The sequence below is a fragment of the Erinaceus europaeus genome, chromosome 3 (genome assembly GCF_950295315.1).
Source record: "Erinaceus europaeus chromosome 3, mEriEur2.1, whole genome shotgun sequence".
Lineage (NCBI taxonomy): Eukaryota > Metazoa > Chordata > Mammalia > Eulipotyphla > Erinaceidae > Erinaceus > Erinaceus europaeus.
This window is the reverse complement of record NC_080164.1, coordinates 62120826-62136643: the sequence shown is the minus strand read 5'-3', so window position 1 is coordinate 62136643 and position 15818 is coordinate 62120826. Positions and strand designations below refer to the sequence as shown.

Genomic DNA, 15818 nt, shown 5'->3' with positions numbered 1-15818 from the left:
AGAATTCTATTTATTTAAGTCTTCTCTCCTTTTTTTTTAGTGAGTTTGGCTAGGGGTTTGTCAATCTTGTTTAATTTTTCAAAGAACCAACATTTGGCTTCATTGATCTTTTGTATCACAACCTCTTGATTTCTTGGCAACCAGAAACACGTCCACATATATCTAGCTAGATTTGCTTTGAGAGTGACTGTGGTCTTTTGTAAAGGATCACTCCCCATGCTCTGGATGATGCAAAAAGATCTTTAGGGGACCAAGTGGTGGCACACCTGGTTAACTGCATACATTACAGTATGCAAGGACCCAGGTTCAAACCCCTGATCCCCACATGCAGGGGGGAAGCATCATAAGTGGTGAAGTAGGGCTGCAGGTGTTTCTCTGTCTCTTTTCCTTAAGCCCCTCCATTCTCAGGTTCTTTCTGTCTCTATCTAATATATATAATCTTAAAGGGGTTAGGTTGTGGCACACCTGGTAAGCACACAAATAACAGTGTGCAAGGACCCAGGTTCAAGCCCCGGGTCCCACATGCAGGTGGAAAGCTTTACGAGTGAAGCAGGGCTGTAGATGTCTCTTTGTCTCTTTTACTTTCTATCTTCCCCTTCCTACTCAATTTCTCTCTGTCTCTATCCAATAATAAATAAATAAAATTATTTTTAAAAAATATACTTAGTGGGACATGTAGGCTAAACAAGGAGGTTCTAACATTCAGAAAAAGTCAATACCTGATCCAAAGTTAGCCTCTGTCTGAGGAAAGTTTCTCCATCTGCAAAATGGGAATGATGATAGTGATAACACCAGCAAAGCTTTTAGCGAAGTGATTTGACACAGTAAGTACATATCAACTGATAGCTGTTGCCATTCCAAAGTATGATACACATTGAGGTTATGCATATTTCTTTTGTAATAGTGCTTTTTTTTTTTTTAAGGAGGAGGTGCACCATTCCTGGAAGTACTGCAATACCAAGTCTATGCATGGAGCAGATGGAGCAAACCCCTATTCCGACTCCCAGCTCCAAAAATCCATTTAATATATTGTCCTTGGATAGAGGACATATCAGATGTTAAACTGATAAGAAGTTACTACACTTGATCTTAGCCAAAAGAATGACAACCCTTCAGCTTCATTACGCGGGTGAGACCTTTCCTTTCATAGCATACTCTAATTCCATCTCAGGTGGTTCACTTTCTAACAAAGTCCCAAAACCTAGATATACACCAGTTTCTGTGAGAGAGAGCTTATGTTCACATGTATCCGTAAACTACTGCAAAATATATACCTGAAAGTAGAAGTACACTAGAGTTTGCAATGAGTACCCCCCTAACACTTCCTCCCCACTATTCCAAGCTTTGGGTCCATGATTGCTCAACAATTTGTTTGGCTTCGTATGTTAACTCTCTTTTCAGTCACCAGGTTCCAGATGTCATCAGGATGCCGGCCAGGCTTCCCTAGACTGAAGATCCCACCAATGTGTCCTGGAGCTCTGCTTCCCTAGAGACCCACCCTAATAGGGAAAGAAAGAGGCAGACTGGGAGTATGGACCGACCAGTCAACGCCCATGTTCAGTGGGGAAGCAATTACAGAAGCCAGACCTTCTACCTTCTGCAACCCTCAATGACCCTGGGTCCATCCTCCCAGAGGGGTAGAGAATGGGAAAGCTATCAGGGGAGGGGGTGGGATATGGAGATTGGGTGGTGGGAATTGTGTGGAATTATACCCCTCCTACCCTATGGTTTTGTTAATTAATCGTTTCTTAAAAAAAAAAAAAAAAGAACAATGAACCAACCTTCTCTGACCCATCTTGGATGGAGCTAGAAGGAATTATGTTAAGTGAGCTAAGTCAGAAAGATAAAGATGAGTATGGGATGATCCCACTCATCAACAGAAGTTGAGAAAGAAGAACAGAAAGGGAAACTCAAAGCAGGATCTGACTAAATCTAGAGTAGGGCACCAAGTAAAAACCCTGTGGTGAGGGGGAGGGTGGACATTCGGTTTCCTGGGGCGGCAGGGGTTGAGGAAGAGGGGACACAGTCTTGGTGGTGGGAATGGTGTCTACATGCACTCCTATTAAATGGTAGTCATGTAAATTACTATTTAATTAATAAGAGAGGGAAAAAATTGATCGTATGTCTCAAACTTTTTAAAACACAGACTGAGTCTTTTTAATACATAGGCTGAGTCTTTGATATGCTGACTTTCTCAAAAGCCTAGACCCCAGGGAGAATAGAAGCAACCGGTGGTACAGCTATATACAAGATGTTGGGTATTGTACAGCAAATCCTAACAAAGGGACTTTTCAAAGTTAACCCAATTACCAAATAATGCGATTATAACATGGATAATTATCCACTGTCTTCTTGAACCCTAAGACAGCAGGAGCCTCACATTTCCACTATAGAGCCTATATTTTCCCCAGTCCTGGAACCTTAGGGTGGGGCACACTTTCCTGCATGCTTCTCTCAATTCATATCAAATAATATTGCATCCGCCAATCATAACCTAATCAACGCAACAAGTGCCACCTCAGCATGCTTCACTTCAGACTGTGTCCAGAGACTCCAGATGTGGAATGACAACACTTCAGCTTCATTATTCGGGTGAGACCGTTCCTTTCATAGTATTCTCTAATCCCATTCCAGGTGGTTCACTTCCTAACAAAGTCCCAAAACCTAGATATAGACCAGGTCCCCTGAGACAGAGCATATGTTCACACGTATCCATAAACTATGGCAAAATATATACCTGAAAGCAAAAGTATATAATAGTCGGCAGTGAGTACCCCCCAACACTTCATCTGTACCGTTCCACCCTTTAGGTCCATAATTGTTCAACAATTTGTTTGGCTTTGTATGTTAACTCTATTTTCAGCCACCAAGTTCCAGAGGCCAGCAGGATACCGACCAGACTTCCCTGGACAGAGGACCCCACCAGTGTGTCCTGGAGCTCTGCTTCCCCAGAGATCCACCCCACTAGGGAAAGAGAGAGGTAGACTGGGAGTATGGATTGACCAGTCAATGCCCATGTTCAGCGCGGAAGCAATTACAGAAGCCAGACCTTCCACCTTCTGCATACCACAATGACCTTGGGTCCATACTCCCAGAGGATAAAGAATAGGAAAACTATCAGGAGAGGGGATGGGATATAGAGATCTGGTGGTAGGAACTGTGTGGAGTTGTACCCCTCCTATCCTATGGTTTTGTTAATGTCTCCTTTTAAAAATAAATAAATAATTAAAAAATATATATATATATATACTTAGTGGGACATGGAGGCTAAACAAGGAGGTTCTAACATTCAGAAAAAGTCAATACCTGATCCAAAGTTAGCCTCTGTCTGAGGAAAGTTTCTCCATCTGCAAAATGGGAATGATGATAGTGATAATACCAGCAAAGCTTTTAGCAAAGTGATTTGACATAGTAAGTACACATCAACTGATAGCTGTTGCCATTCCAAAGTGTGATACACATTGAGGTTATGCATATTTCTTTTGTAATAGTGCTTTTTTTTTTTTTAAGGAGGAGGTGCACCATTCCTGGAAGTACTGCAATACCAGGTCTATGCATGGAGCAGATGGAGCAAACCCCTATTCCAACTCCCAGCTCCAAAAAATCCATTTAATATATTGTCCTTGGATAGAGGACATATCAGATGTTAAACTGATAAGAAGTTACTACACTTGTTCTTAGCCAAAAGGCTGAGAAGTGATGTAATAGTGCATGTTTAGAAGAGTCACATACTGTCTTGAATTAAATAAATAAACTCTTTCCCTTTCCTGTTTGTTCTTCCTCAGTGAAAAATTGCTCTGGTGGTTAACAGATAACTTCAGCTCAATAGTGCTTGACAGTATTCATTCATTCTTGTATTGTCAACTTTTCTGTGTAATACTTTAGGCCTGCGTCATGTAAATAGAATAATTCAGTTTTTTTTTCTGATAAGTCATATTTGGCAAACTATCTATTGTCTAGGAAGCTTATTCATGTTTATATTTTGTAATCTCTCCTATAATTGAACTTGATTTATTACCTTATTTTTATTGTTTAATTTTTTTAAAATTTTTATTTATAAAAAGGAAATACTGACAAAAAACATAGGATAAGAGGGATACAACTCCATACAGTTCCCACCACCAGAACTCCATATCCCATCCCCTTCCCTGATAGCTTTCCTATTCTTTATCCCTTTGGGAGTATGAACCCAGTGTCACTGTGGAGTACAGAAGGTGGAAAGTCTGGCTTCTGTAATTGCTTCTCCACTGAACATGGATGGGCTTTGGCAGGTTGATCCATACTCCCAGCTGTCTCTCGTTCCTTAGTGGGGCAGGGTTTTTGGGAAGCTTGACTCCAGGACACATTGGTGGGGTCGTCTGCCCAGGGAAGTCTGGTTGGCATCATGTTAGCATCTGAAATCTGAAAAAAGAGTTAACACATAGAGCCAAACAAATTGTTGACTAACTTGATTTATTACCTTATTTTTAAACTCTATTTTAGCCCTTTCCTAATTCTTTATTTCTCTTGTCTAAACTTACTTGGGGGGAAAGTATTGTTGGTGGTTGTTTCCTTATTTCAATCTCCTCTCCCCAGCGTCACAGTTACATTCTCTGTTTCATTTTGTACTTTTGGTGATAATTATTGATGTTTTAACATAAGTATTTTACTTTTTAGGGCTTAAAGTTAAGAGATATATAAACTTAATTCCTCAAAAATACATGGCTCTATGAGTACTTTCTTAGTTTAACCATTTCCTTCTCAACTGGTAAGCTATTGTTAAATGGCATTTAAATTTTGTCATTTTTATAATTTAATATTTATTATTTTTATTTATTTTAGAAGCATACTATGTACTTGTTCCTAATCCATTCCTTTATTTATGTAGCCTTTAAGAGATACCTTGCTTACTTTCCAGTATATGATTCTAGAATAATACAAATTGGAAAGAAAAATATTAAAATCCTAGCAGGTAAATGGACAGGAAAATTTACAAGATTGAGCTCATATGGAAATCAGAGACAATATAAAATGTCTAACTCCGATTATTAGTAGTGACTTATAGTTTAAATAAGGAATTTCACCTAATAAAGTATCAAAAATTTGCAAAATACAATTACCAGGTTTTGTGGGGTTGCATTGATATTTTTTAATTATTTTATTCATTTACTTTAATTAGAAAGCCACAGAAGGTAAAGTATATAGAGACTGCAACACTTCTTATCTATGTCTTATGGTGGTAGTGGGGATTGAACCTGGGACCTCAGAGTCTCAGGCATGAAAATCTTTTTTCATAACTATTATGCTATCTCCTCAGCCCTGAATATTTGATACCCACAACAATCATTCCCACTTTTCCATAATATTATAGTGTGACATATATCAAAAGACATGGAAAGTATTATGCATCTTTGAACCATTAGTTTCATTTCAGGAAATCTTTCAACAGAAAGTAATCTAAAGGATAAAAACCACGTGAATGATAATAGTAAATAGTATAGATGAAAACACACTCACACACACACACACAAAAAAAAAAAAAAAAAAAAAAAACTCTAGAGGCTTTGATGTATTGCACCAGAATAAAGGATTCTGGGGATGGTAGAGAAGTTTCAGGTCCAGGTGCATGATGGTGAAGGAGGTCCTAGGATATGGTTAAGAGTGCTTTGCAGAAAATTGAGAAATTTACACATGTATCAACAACTGTATTTACTTTAAACCACTAATACCCCCAATAAAAGGAAATAAATTATAAAAAAATGAGAAGTCTTGGTGTGAAAATAGAAAATTAATTAATAAACAATGCAACATTTATTTAATCATTTGGAATGATTTATTCCAAAGACTAAGCAACAAACATGACAGACGCTAGAAGAAGAAGAAGCAACAAACATGAAACGTAATACACTGTTGGTGCTATCTTACCCCCTGAGGCTCAAAAAAGAGAAGGAGGTTTCTGAGGTGCATGATTCTCAGAGGATAGGGAACTAGGATGCAAATTTCCCTCTGCTTTAAAAAAGTCCTGAGATCGTGTCTCATGGTCAGATGACCATTTGTATGTACAAAAAACTGAAAGGCCTATGACTACAAACATACACTACACAATTCTGATGTAATAAATCTCACCAAAAATATTAGCCTGACATACTTAAGTCATGATTACTGAACAGAATGATAAAGTATTCCTAAATATATGCCTACATGATTCTTAGGATGATTGATGTATGATGGGTATGAATTTAGAACTCAGCTATTGATATAAACATTAAGGTTTTTCTCTTCACAGATCTTCAGTTGCTATTCTGTGCCAGGGGGTTGTTGACACATTGTTGTGGCCAATGGTCCACTAACTCTTCCCAGATCTACTCACCATCTTCATGCCTTTAAACATTTCTTCCTTTACCCAGAATGCTCTTCTTCTGGACAGTTCTTAGTTCACTTCACCAGAGAAGCTCTCTCCTTCCACTAGGCATTCTCTAGCAGTGTTAGAACTTCCCACCTAGGTATCCATGCTTTTATTTTTATTTACACATTACTACACTATGCTGCAGCTAAGTTGTGATTCTATCTGTGAAAGGGGGCTTTCTCAAAATTGCATATGTGCTTAATTCATAGCTAAATAGATCAATTATCAGTTTTGGAGTTAGATGATATTGATTTTAAATTTTGGCCACACCACTGACTTGCTCTGTATTCCTGGACAAATAACTCAGATCTCCTTACTCTATCAGTCAATACAATTTCAGTTCAAGTCTGGGATTCTGAAGTTTCTTCTTTTGCCCATTGGACTCCTCAGACATTGGGGAAATCTCTATACTTATTATTTCTGCCTCTACAAAAAGAAAATCCAGGATTAGATCCCTGAAGTAGAATTGATCCTGTAGGGGCAGGAAGAGTCAGTTCCCTTAGCCACTACACAGCCTCTTACCCCCTCCCTCTGTTTGTTCAACAGACAGTGAGTCACTGCTGACATTATTCATACACCCACTGGTTGGAGCAAGTGACCTATTAATATGAAGAAAGTGTTGTTTTGAGGAGCGTCAACTCTGGGTTATTCATCTCATTCTTCTTACTATTTCTGTAAATCTTTCCACCTCTGACCCCTCAAAGTGACCCTTTAGCCCTAATATTATCTACTGGGGACCTTCTATATTTCTAAGAAAAATCAGGATATTTCTTAAGAACTCCTTTGACTTCCTTCCTCATAATTGAGATAGAACCATAATACTACATAATAACAAAACAACACAATCTAGATATAGATTAGTCTCAGCTGTGAGTCCATTTTATGTCTATTTCTAAGTACTTTTGAACATATCTCTTAATCCTTGACCACTAACTTGGTGAAAAAACTAGAATCCTTTTAGGCATTTTACAAATATCGGTCATTTGTAGAAAAATAAAATCTGTATGTATTCAATAATATTTGTTATTATCCACTCAAAATGTTGTAGTGTCTTCCTTTCTGTTACTCAGTTATTGGATGGACAATGCTTCAATAATATATTTGCTACATCAACATCTAGAAAGCCCCAAATAGAATCAACATTCTACTCTACCCTACAGATCTCTATTTTTTTTATGATGGCTCAACCCTTCTTACATTAATTTCCTAGTGCTGCAACATATGACTACAACCCAATAGCTTCAAACAAAAATCCGTTCAGAAGATATCAGAAATCTGACACAGACTTCATTATCAGTGAAAGCTGAAAAGTAAGCAGGGTTGTTTTCTTCTGGACAGCCTAGGAGAGAGCTCCTTTCCTTACTTTTTTTTAACTTCTAGAGACTACCCATATCATGTCTTGACTTGTGGCAACATCTCTCTTACTTCTTCTTCTGTCATTTCCTCTTTTTTGACTCACTTGTGTTTATATTGAACCCACCTGGATAACCTCATTTTGAAGTCCTTCATCTCAACTGTGAAGTTTCTTTCTTCCATGCTAAAAAAAAAATTGAACAAGATTGAGGCAATAATTCTGTAAATCCTTGGGGAACATAATCCTACTTTTCACTTTCCCCACACTCCTAGGTCTAAAGCAGCAGGAGAACCTGTAACACTTCCATTTTCAACCCCCGCTCCCACTCCCCACTTACCGCCAACTCACACACACCTCTTTACAAAGGAAACCATTCAAAAAGGTTTGTGGCAAAAAGGTTTTTGGTGAAATGCCCACTCTAGTCACATCTTGCTCAAAACACGATGCTAAGGAGCTGAGTATTGGATCCTATGAAGAGTGGTCTAACCAATTAGTCATTGACTGTGGGAGGGCAGAACAGAAAACAAACATTGTTCATCTCCAACTCTGAAACTCCATCTAAGCTCTCCTACCCATACCCACACATCTAACCTGATTCCTAATGAGAATTACTTGTCCAAAGTATCACTGAAATCTTTTTAAAAGCTTTAGTTATTATTAACAAAAAAGAGAAATCCAGAGAGCCAGAGTGTCACTCTGGCATATGCAATAACAAGGATGGAAATTGGGACCTCATGCTTGGAAGTACAGTGCTCCACCTGTACACCTGTACTGAAGTCTTCCCCGTGTATTCTCTCTACACCTCCAAAGTTTCTTCTGTACTATTGCCATATTTCCCAGTGTAGTTGCTTCTATATGTTGGCCATAACACTATTGCTGGTCTTTATTTTTAATTTCTTTATTGGGGAAGTAATGTTTTATATTCAACAGTAAATACAATAGTTTGTATATGCATAACATTTCCCAGTTTTCCATATAACAATACAATCCCCACTAGGTTCTCTGTCATCCTTTTTGGACCTGTATTCTCCCCCTCACCCCCACCCCCTGCCCATCCCAGAGTCTTTTACTTTGGTGCAATACAGGTTCAGGTTCTACTTGTGTTTTCTCTTCTGATCTTATTTTTCAACTTCTGTGTGAGAATGAGGTCATCCCATATTCATCCTTCTGTTTCTGACTTATTGTATTTAACATGAATTTTTCAAGGTCCATCCAAGATCGGCTGAAAATGGTGAAGTCACCATTTTTAATAGCTGAGTAGTATTCCATTGTGTATATATACCACAACTTGCTAAGATACTCATCTGTTGTTGGACACCTAGGTTGCTTCAGGTTTTGGCTATTACAAATTTTGCTGCTAAGAACATATGTGTACACAGATCTTTTTGGATGGGTGTGTTGGGTTCCTTAGGAAATATCCCTAGGAGAGGAATTGCAGGATCATAGGGTAGCTCCATTTGTAGCCTTCTGAGAATTCTCCAGACTGTTCTCCACAGAGCTTGGACCAATTTACATTCCCACCAGCAGTACAGGAAGGTTCCTTTGACCCCACAACCTCTCCAGTTTTTGTTGCTGTTACATTTTTTGACATATGACATTCTCACAGGAGTTAAGTGGTATCTCATTGTTGTCTTGATTTGCATTTTTCTGACAGTCAAAGAGTTGGAGTATTTTTTCATGTGTTTCTTGGCCTTTTCAATGTCTTCTGTGGTGAATATTCTGTCCATGTCCTCTTTCCATTTTTGGATAGGGTTATTTGTTTTCTTTCTGTTGAATTTGGCAAGCTCTTTATATATTCTGATTATTAGCCTCTTGTCTGATGTATGGCATGTAAAGATCTTCTCCCATTCTGTGAGGGGTCTCTTTGTTTGGGTAGTGGTTTATTTTGCTGTGCAGAAGCTTTTTAATTTGATGTAGTCCCATAGGATTATTCTTGCCTTAGTCTTCTTTGTAATTGGATTAGTTACATTGATACTGTCTTTAAAATTTATGTGGAAAAGAGTTCTGCCAAAATCTGATAGTTTGTGGTCTAACATCCAAGTCGTTGATCCACTTGGAATTTACTTTTGTATTTGGTGAAATATAGTGATTCAGTTTCATAGTTCTTCATATTTCAACCCATTTTTCCCAACACCATTTATTGAAGAGACTCTGCTTTCCCCATTTAATAGTTTGGGCACCTTTATGAAAGATTATATGTCCATAGGTGTGGAGGCTTACTTCTGGGCTCACAATTCTATTCCACTGGTCAGTGTGTATATTCATGTTTCGGTACAAAGCAGTTTTGATTATAATGGCCCTATAATACAATTTGAGATCTGGGAGTGTGATGCCTTCCATTCTTTTCTTTCTTCTCAAGATTGTTTTGGCAATTCTAGGTCTTTTCTAGTTCCAAATAAACATTTGTAGCATTTGCTCTATTCTCCTAAAAACTGTGGTTGGGATCTTTATAGGGATCCATTAAATTTGTATATGGCTCTGGTAGTATATTCATTTTGATGTTAATTCTTTCAACCCATGAACATGGAATATCTTAACACTTCTTTTTCAATTTCCTTGAGTAGAGACTCATAATTTTCAGTATACAAATCTTTCACTTCTTTGGTTAGGCTTATTCCTAGATATTTTATTAGTTTTGCTACTACAGTAAAAGGAATTGATTTCTGGATTTCAACTTCTTCTAACTTAGTGTTTGCATAGAGGAATGCCACTGAATTTTGAATGTTAATTTTGTAGCCTGACAACTTACTGTATTGCCTGATGATTTCCAAAATCTTCTTGCTGGATTCCTTAGGTTTTTCTATGTGTACTATCATGTCATCTGCAAATAGGGAGAGTTTAACTTCTTTTCTTCTAATTTGTATGCCTTTAATTCCTTACTCCTGCCTGATTGCTATGGCAAGAACTTCCAACACTATGTTGAATAATAATGGTGATAGTGGGTAGCCCTGTCTAGTACTTGATCTGAGGGGAAATGCTTCCAGTTTTTCACCATTGAGTATGATGTTGGCTGTATGTTTGCTATATATAGACTCCACTATCTTGAGGAATTGTCCATCTATTCCCATTTTTTGTAGTGTTTTGATCATAAAGGGATGTTGTATTTTGTCAAAGACCTTCTCTGCATCTATGGATATGACCATGTGGTTTTTGGACTTGCTTTTATTGATGTGGTAGATAATGTTGATTGATTTATGTATATGAAACCAAGCTTGCATCCCTGTGATAAAGTCTACTTGGTCATGATGAACAATCTTTTTAATATACTGCTGTATCCAGTTGTCTAGAATTTCGTTCAGTATTTTAGCATCTATGTTCATCAGAGATATTGGTCTGTAGTTTTCTTTTTTAGTTGTGTCCCTGTCTGCTTTTGGTATCAGAGTGATGTTGGCTTCATAGAAGCTGGAGGGGAGTATTCCAGTGTCTTTATCTTCTGAAAGACATCTAAAAGTAGAGGTTCTTCTTTGAAGGTTTTGTAAAATTCATTTGTAAAAACCACCTGGTCCAAGACTTTTATTTTTGGGAAGGTTTTTGATAACTGTTTCAATTTCATTGGTTGTGATGGCCCTGTTCATGTTATCTAGTTCCTCTTCACATAATTTTGGAAGTTCATAGTTATCTAAGAACTTGTCCATTTCTTCCAGGTTCTCTAGCTTGGTGGCATATAGTTGTTCATAGAAGTTTCACATGATATGTTGAATTTCTGTGGTGTCTGTTGTGTTATCTCCTCTTTCATTTATGATCTGATTTATTTGGTTCTTCTCCCCTATTTGTTTAGTGAGTCTGGATAAAGGTTTGTTCATTTTGTTCACTCTTTTGAAGAAACAAAATTTACTTTCACTGATCTTTTGTATGGTTTTCTTATTTTCAATGTTATTGATTTCTGCCCTAACTTTAGTGATTTCTGACCTTCTGGTTGCTTTACAGTTCCTTTGTTCTTCTTCTTCTAGTTAAGATGTGCAATTAGGCTGTTTATTTGTGTTTTTTCTTGTTTCCTAATGTGTCCATGTATGACTATGAACTTCCCTCTCAGAACTGCCTTAGCTGTGTCCCAAATATTTTGATAGGTTGTGTCTTCATTTTCATTGAACTCTCAAAACATTTTGATATTTTCCTTTATTTCCTCTTTGACTCAGTAGTTGTTAAGTAGTGTACTGTTGAGCTTCCACATTTTGGGATTACTACTACTAATATTTTGTTGATTTTTAAGTGTTAGTTTAATTCCACTGTAGTCTGAGAAGATGCTTGGAATGATTTCAATGTTCTTAAATTTGCTGGTGCTCTCTCTCTTTGTGACTTAACATATGGTCTTTCCTTGATAATGACCAATGTAGACTTGACTAAAATGTGTATTCCAGTTTCTTGGGATGCATGACTCTAAAAATGTCCAATGTCCAATAGTTCTATTTTATCTATCTCTTCATTTAGCTCCCTCGTGTCTTTACTGATTTTCTGCCTGGATGATCTGTCAAGTTGAGAGAGTGGGGTGTTTAAGTCCCCTACTATTACTGTGTTGCTGTTAATATATTGCTATTTGATATATTTAGATGGCCTCTCCATGGGTGCACAGATGTTGATAATAATTAAGTTCTCTTGATTGATTGATCTTCTGAGTACTAAGTAATGTCCATCCCTATCTTCTTAAATTTTATTTATTTTAAGGTCTATCATGTTAGATGAGAGCATAGCTGTTCCTGCCCTTTTTGTGGTCTATTGGCTTTTATGGTAGTTTTCTATCCTTTCACTTTGAGTCTGTGTTTGTCTTGTTGAGTTAAGTGGGTTTCAGCATATATATGTAGACAGCATATTGTTGGGTTGTGTTTTCTGATCCATCTTCCTACTCTGTGCCTTTTAATAGGTGAATTCAGGCCATTGACATTTATTGATATCAAAGACTGAAGATATTTTAACGCCATTCTTGTAGAGTTTTAGAGTGTTCTGATATAAGGCATATTTATGGTGGTCTGACTGTTTATAAGAGACCTTTCAGAACTTCTTTCAGGGCAGGCTTGGCGATAGTTGATTCTTTCAACTGTTGCTTGTCTGAGAAGGTTTTTATGCCCCCATCTAGTCTGAATGACAGTCTAGCAGGATATAGTAGTCTTGGTTGAAAGCCTTTCTCACTGAGCACTCAACAGATATCTTGCCATTCTCTTCTGGCCTATAGTGTTTGTGTGGAGAAGTCTGCTGCTAATCTTATGGGTTTTCTTCCATAGGTTACTCTTTGTTTTTCTCTTGCAGCCTTCAGGGTTGTTTCTTTATTCTTATTCCTTTCCATTCTACATATGATGTGTTTTGGTTTCTTTAAGTCTGGGTTAATTCTGTTTGGGACCCTCTGGGCTTATTGAACCTTTATGTCTTTTATGTTGTCTAGACTAGAGAAGTTTTCAGCTATTATGGCCTGAAGAATGCTTTCTTCCCTTCCCTCTCTTTCTTCCTCTGGTAAGCCAATAATGCATATATTATTTATTTCTTTGAAGTCATCCCATAGGTCTCTGTTGTGTATTCAGTATCTCTTAATCTCTTTTTGAGACCTCTTACTTCTTTTTAGTTGTCTCTACTTTGTCCTCGATCTTGCTAATTCTGTCTTCAGCCTCATTTATTCTATTCTCTATCCAATCTACTGTTTTCATGAGTTCATCTATTTTGTTACCCTGTTGTGATACTGTTTTAGCTTATACAACTAATTGTGTTCTTAGCTCATCTATTTCAGCTTTCAGCTCTCTAATAACCTTGAGAAAATTAGTGTTTTATTCAGAGTCTCATTTGTTGTTTCTGCATTTCTGATGACAATTCTTTCAAGCTATTTACTCACTCCTGTGATTATTTCCTTAACTAGTATTTGGATGTTGACCTCATTATTTTGTGGTTCAACCTTAGGGGACTTTTACTGGACTCTTGTCCTCCTTCATTTCTTCAGTATTTCTTCTTGTTGGTTTAACCATTTTAGATAGTATGTTATGAGGTCCCTCTCTCAGTACTTTTCAAATTACTGATCACTATACCTGGATTTCCTTGTGTCCAAGTAAGGTAATCAAAGGGTTCACAGTTGTGGAAATTGACAGTTGTTTCAATATTATTTTAATTTCTGATTTGGAGCACAGTGGCTTAAAAGCCTCTTTTGTTCTTTTTCTTCCCTGGAGGCTATGGGAGCCTGAGGGCTTTTAAACTATAAGAAGGCTTCTTAGCTTACTCACTGACTCCTGACCAAGAGATAAAGCATGGTGGGGCAGAGATAATACAGTGGTTATGCAAAGAGACTCTCACAGCCCCATAGCTGGGCCACCAAGGTATAGATCTTCCTCGTTAGTTCTCTGTCCCCTGCTGTCAGCACAGGGCCTCCCCCCACCTCGCTGCTCCAGATTCTGAGGGCAGTAGTAATGGAGATTCACAGTTGCATTTGGTGAGTCTTAAGGGAGTTGGTGAAACAGACTGGAGGTGGTGTCTCAACTGGTAAACTTCTCGATTGTTATCAGCCACTTAATCTCTCCCTAGGCTCCTTTATGTCCATGAGTCACACATGTTTGCACTCACCAGTGATTTGTTGGGTTCCTGAAGTAGTTCTAGTCCTGTTTTGTTGTGGTCCCAGGTGGTCTGCTCTGGTATTCCTACTTGACCCAGGATAGGAGAGGAGAGAAACACAGCTGCTACTACTCCATAGCCCCACCTCCAGAAGTCCTCCCCTATTGATGATCTTATAATTGATCAAAGAAAAAGAATAAAGTGAAAGCCTTTACCTGATATTTAAACTCATTGAGGTTCTGTTGAGTGTTCTCTTTTCTGAAAAGAGCTCTCCTTTCTTCTTAGTACATAACCTTTCTAGTGTGGAAAACTAAGAATACAAATGACCTCTCTAGTGGCCAGGTAGTGGTGTTTCTAGTTAAATGCTCATGTTACAGTGGCAAAGACCCAGGTTCAAGACCCTGGTCTCCACCTGTAGGTGAAAGCTTCACAAGTGGTGAAGCAGGGATGCAAGTGTCTTTCTATCTCTTTCCCTCTCTCTACCTGCCCTCACCTCTCAATCTCTCTGTCTATATCCAGTAGAAACAATTATTCAATAACAAATAAATTAAAAAATAGAAATCATTAAACTTTTTTTTAAAAAATTAAGTCTTTAAGAAAAGTAGCAGCATTTCATGCACCTCAAGTCAACTAGGAACAGCAAAAAGGATAATTTAAGAATGCAACAAAACAAGACTAGGATTACTTTGGGAACTCACCAAATCACCAGAAAATCCAGAAACCACAACTCTGCCCAGACCTCCATCTCTACCCACTTGAAAAAATTCTCTAAAGATCAAGGAATATTAAAGACACTGGAGACTGCAACAAGAGGAGACTGGGACTAAGAGTGATCAGTGGATTGAAAAGTACAGAGAGAGTAACCTCACAACACACTATATACAATGGCTAACCCAAGAAGAAACATTGAAGAAATGGACTAGGAAAAAAGTCCAGCTAAAAGCCTGTATACAGTATCAGAACAGGGTAACAAAATAGCTAAACTACAGAAAACAACAGAGGGAAGAGAGAATAGAATAAATGAAGATAAAGACAGAATTAGCAAGATCGAGGACAAAGTAGAGACAACTAAAAAGAAGTAAGAGGTCTCAAAAAGAGATTAAGAGATACTGAATACACAACAGAGACCTATGGGATGACTTCAAAGAAATAAATAATATATGCATTATTGGCTTACCAGAGGAAGAAAGAGAGGGAAGGGAAGAAAGCATTCTTCAGGCCATAATAGCTGAAAACTTCTCTAGTCTAGACAACATAAAAGACATAAAGGTTCAATAAGCCCAGAGGGTCCCAAACAGAATTAACCCAGACTTAAAGACACCAAAACACATCATATGTAGAATGGAAAGGAATAAGAATAAAGAAACAACCCTGAAGGCTGCAAGAGAAAAACAAAGAGTAACCTATGGAAGAAAACCCATAAGATTAGCAGCAGACTTCTCCACACAAACACTATAGGCCAGAAGAGAATGGCAAGATATCTATTGAGTGCTCAATGAGAAAGGCTTTCAACCAAGACTACTATATCCTGCTAGACTGTCATTCAGACTAGATGGG

The 15818-nt window shown here is 37.7% G+C and overlaps 1 protein-coding gene and 2 non-coding genes across 3 annotated transcripts in view; all 3 read right to left on the bottom strand.

Annotated features, from left to right (window-relative positions):
- Window positions 1-924: 924 nt before the first annotated feature.
- LOC132537769 (U2 spliceosomal RNA) lies at window positions 925-1113 on the bottom strand. Its single transcript, XR_009549221.1, has one exon. It is a non-coding gene; the product is annotated as a U2 spliceosomal RNA (small nuclear RNA).
- Window positions 1114-3511: 2398 nt separating this feature from the next.
- On the bottom strand, window positions 3512-3701 carry LOC132537767 (U2 spliceosomal RNA). Its single transcript, XR_009549219.1, has one exon. It is a non-coding gene; the product is annotated as a U2 spliceosomal RNA (small nuclear RNA).
- A 9170-nt stretch (window positions 3702-12871) lies between these two features.
- LOC103115684 (transcription factor A, mitochondrial-like) overlaps window positions 12872-15818 on the bottom strand; it is a 146505-nt gene continuing 143558 nt past the window's right edge. The window contains exon 2 of the mRNA XM_060187266.1: window positions 12872-12881. The gene's annotated coding sequence lies outside the window, so the exon portion shown is untranslated. The remainder of the gene's footprint in view (window positions 12882-15818) is intronic.